Genomic DNA, 4749 nt, shown 5'->3' with positions numbered 1-4749 from the left:
GAGATACATATGTTAGATATTTGTACGTCATTGTTTTGTATATGAGTATATTTTGTGACCGGGAGTTTAGAGAACCATAAGGTAACAGTATGATTTTGCTATAGAGCCCAATCATTCCCAGTTACTCCTCTTTATACCCATATTTTCTTTGTTCCATGCGATAGAAGTTGATGAACTGTAGTTTTTATACTAATACTGGACTTTTTACTAAATATTACATACTTTTATAACCATTTCCCAGCATCCTTCTATTAGCACATATGACAAGGTTGGCAGCTGCAACAGTTTAACATTCCGAGTGCTGTCACATAGTAACATTGTAGGAGTATATGAGGAAATAGAACTATATGGTTATTAGGTTTCATTCAGTAAAACAATTGGGGTGGGGGCATATTACGGGCATGTGAAACTGGCCCTAGAAAGGGAGCTGCCACGCTACTATAGCTAGAAATCTGTGGCAAAACCAATTTTTAGTGTCAGGTGCCCAATTGTGGTTTTAGAGTTGTTTTGAAATTGATCATATGTTAAAACACAGTTTTTAAACGCCACTAAAGTGCCTACTGCTGTTTAAAAAAAGCAAAGGATTGCCAACCAAAACTGGATACCATGCTGTGCCATCACTTTGTTAATTACAATGATTTCACTTAAATCCATTTATTGAGTGCAGCACACTGGAGAAATCCCATGCCACGAGCCCCTTGTATCTTGGTGTAACATGTGATTGACATCTGCCACGGTTTTTAATGATAGAAATAATCTTTGCGGATTTATAAATTAAAGTGGCAGATAAAAACAGCAGCGGTACACAATATAAAAGGCACGTGGACTGCAATTTATACCCGCAATATATGCCCTTGGTTCCTCAGTGTACCCCTGTATGGCTCCATAGAATATAATCTGTAAGGGTATGTTCACACGGCAAACAAAAAAACGGACGTATAATACGGAGCTGTTTTCAAGGGAAAACAGCCTCTGATTTTCACCCGTTTTTTAATGCATCGAGCGTTTTTTGATGCGCTTTTTACGGCCATTTTGGGGGTCATTTTTCTATTGACACAATTAAAAACGGCTCCAAAAACGGCTGAAGAAGTGACATGCACTTCTTTTTATGGGGCGGTTTTTTCCACAGCGCTATTACAAATGGCCGCGTAAAAAGACGTCCCGTCGGAACGAAACGCCAAATCAATGGGCAGATGTTAGGAGGCGTTCAGGCTCCGTATTTTTAGCCATTTTTCAGGGTGTTTACGGCCTGAAGAACGGCTCAAAATAGGCTGTGTGAACCAACCCTATGGCAGCCTATGCCGGAGGATGCTTTGAGTTCGTTTCCCTAAGACTCCGTATGAAAGAAGAAGGCACATGGAGGTACAGAATGGGCCCCTGGGATATTATGGACTGCTTTTTCAGGACGCGTACAACACATGTGCATGAGCCTTTATTGTGAGTCTTGGAGGTAAACAAGTGCCAATCAACAAGACTGCTTGTTAATGGGCGCTCATTTCCTCCTTTCTCAAGGAGTTAGTATTGGGACGAGCACTTGTTACTAAGCTCTCTCGTCCCCATAAATTTCTATCATGTCGGCAGCGCGTCTCCCTGTTTACAAAGGGAGATGTGCTGCTGACAACGATAATATTTTGGCCGTTTAAAACGATACAATCAGCCAATGAACGAGCGTTTGTTCCTTCATCGGCTGATCTTTGCCCTATTTACACAGGGCAATTATTGTGAACGCTCGTTTGCCCGATAATTAACCGGTGTAAAATGACCCTAAGGGTTCTTTTACATGTCTGACGTGGGCCGTGTAAACGAGCGTCAATCAACGAGACAGCTCGTTGATCGGTGCTCTTTTGCTCCTATATATGAGGACGAGCGCTCGTTACTACACAGGGAGATGTGCTGCAGGCAACAATAATATTTAAGGCATTTAAAACGCCAAAACGATCATTGCTCGTTCATTGGCTGATCGTTGTCCTGTTTACACAGGGCAATTATCGGGAACGAGCGTTCTGTGAGCGCTTGTTTGCCCTATAAGTGGCCAGTATAAAAGGGCCCTTACTCTAGTAGACATTAGAAGGTATTATTATTATTTTTTTTAGATGGTAGTGGCCCCCTTGTCTTCTGGGCCTATTCGCTGCTACACATCCTGCACATGCCCCTGTTAAAGATAGGTATAGGGGATGGGGGCGTGGCCGGATGTCTGCCTGCGTAGACGTGCTTTGCGGAGCTCCCAACCTACCTGACTCACCTCCCTGAACATCTCATTCCCATCCTGCATCTTTGAGTTCTCACCTGGCTGGGGGGATGGTAGGAATCTTCTCTGCACCTGACTCCCTGGATATTTTCCTGTTTGGAACCTGCCCTGCCTGTTTTGTGCTCTCCAGCGGTGAGAGCACTTATCACAGCCGACCGAGGCGGCCGTTACTTGGGGTCCCCTGACTTGCGGCTCCCTTCTACACACCCGCAGGGTACATTGAGGTAGGTGCCCTGGTGTGCATTACCGATTTGGTCTGCAGATAGTAACACCCCCGTCCTCCCACCCGCTGTGCCGTGATGGAGCTCCTGGGACTTGTGGTGCTCTCTGACACTGACTGTGTGGGCCCTTACCAGATTGCCTACACTAATATTGTTTCTCCTCCATACCTTGGACTTGTGCACAAGTTCCAATATACTTCAATATCTAACTCCTCCCCCCCCCCCTATTTGCCTACAACGGTGGTATACCTCGATACAAGGTGAATGCGCCGATATGTTTCCACATATACATGGGGGCAATAGGAGAAGGGGAAAAGGCAAATCCCTGCCTGGGAGCTCTAGACCTCCATCTGATGGTGAATCTGCGGTGGAGGACCCTCCTTTTCAATCCTTGGATGTATTGGATGATAATACCTCATCGGCTAACCTAACTAGAATACAGGCTAGTGCTGTAAAGAAGCTTGAGCAATTTTCTAGGCCGCAGCCTCTACCTATGGCGGCCTCTTCGGACTCCTTGCCATTATTTGGTGGATCACTGAGACCTCCATGATCACCGTCTCCGCAGCACCACCATGGCCCCACATCTCATATGGATGCTAAATTCTCAGAACTGCCGACTGCAATTCCCTCATGGCAATCAAATATTAGTTACTAAAGTTGCCGAAATGCGTAGACTTTGTTATTCTGCAAAAAGTGTGGGAACGCACAACTGATGCTGAGCGCAGGATTTCTGAGGTGGAGGATATCATACACCCTATCCCTGCCCAGGTTGCTGACTTAAGGAGACAAGTAGAGGCCTCAGTGGAGCGAGCTGATGACTTTGAGAACCGTCTAAGATGCATAGTTGGGCTGACTGAAAAATCGGAGGGCTCAGATCCTGTGGTCTTCTTGGAAGGGTGGCTTAAGGAAATTATGAATGTCAATGTCTTTTTAAATTTTTCACTATTGAATGGGCTTACCGGGTCACTGCCACCCTGATCTTCCTAGCGACCACCCTAGACCGTTGCTTGCCCGTCTGCCGCACTTCAGGGATAGGGGCATCATCTTACAGTTGGCAAAGAAAAAGGGAGATATCTTCTACAATAATAAACGTGTTTCTTTCTATCTGGGCCTCTCTGTTAATATACGAAAGCAGCGTGCTCCGTTCACTGAAAGCTCAGAGAGAAGGTTGGTGGACGGTCATACCGTACCTCTAGATTCTTTCGCCCTCCTACAGAGGCTTCGACCTGGGTGGACGCTGCGCCACGGGTACCTGGAGGAGCGAGCCCCCCCCCCCCCCCCGATTACACTGAATGTGCTGTGCATGGGCATATCATTAGCCTATACTTTTTCATTTGCTCAGGAATGTATATCTGTTTTGGGAGTCAGGTCTCGGGACTGGGCTGATGTGTTAGATTTTCGCTTAGTCAGGGACCACTGTTCTATAACTTGTTATTTAGTTAGTGGGTATAGGTCAGGCCTATTTTAGTGTTTGACAGGGGTGTTCTTCTCGTCTTTTTTACTTGGAATTATGTTTCATATTGTTTGGATGTGGGTGTATATGTGTGACTGAGTGTGCCTCTCCCTCCCCCCTCCAATATTATGGTCATGATTGGTCTCCGGCTACCTTTTGCACTCCAGATGACAGATGGCACCCATAAAGGTCTTGAGCTGGAATGTCTGTGCTCTTAACTCCAAGTTTAAAAGAGCCCTTGTCTTTAATTTTGTGAAGAAACATACTCCACATATAATCTGCTTACAAGAGATACTTGACTGGACAAAAAATACTGGCCCTTAAACGAGCCTGGATAGCGAGAAGATACCACTCTTTCTACTCTAATTATTCCTGCAGAGTTTTACTCCTTTTATCCTAGAGTGTACCCTTGGAGGTGTTACAGGTGACCTGTTACCATTACGTTATTGCACATTGCTCATTGCATGGCTCTGTATTTTCTATAATTAATCTATATATTTCTCCCCCATTGCATCCAGCTCTGTTAAAATTGGAGGCTGGTAAGCCATCAGGTTTTCCGTTGGGTTCCATTCTATGCGTAGGGTACTTCAATGCAGTATCTGATGCCTCGGAGGACTGTACAGGTGGTCCAGACCCAGACTCTGTACACCTCAATTCATGGTCCTCTGCGCTCCTTCTTACTGATGTTTGGTGCTGGAAATTTCCCACTGAGAAATCTTACTCCTGTTGTTCCTCTGCTCAAAAAACGCTCTCTAGATTTGACCTTGCTATGGTGTCTCCAGATCTTCTACCAGCAACTACATCTATTGCTTTCACCCCCAGAGGTA

The sequence above is a fragment of the Rhinoderma darwinii genome, chromosome 11 (genome assembly GCF_050947455.1).
Source record: "Rhinoderma darwinii isolate aRhiDar2 chromosome 11, aRhiDar2.hap1, whole genome shotgun sequence".
Lineage (NCBI taxonomy): Eukaryota > Metazoa > Chordata > Amphibia > Anura > Rhinodermatidae > Rhinoderma > Rhinoderma darwinii.
This window is presented reverse-complemented; position numbering follows the sequence as displayed.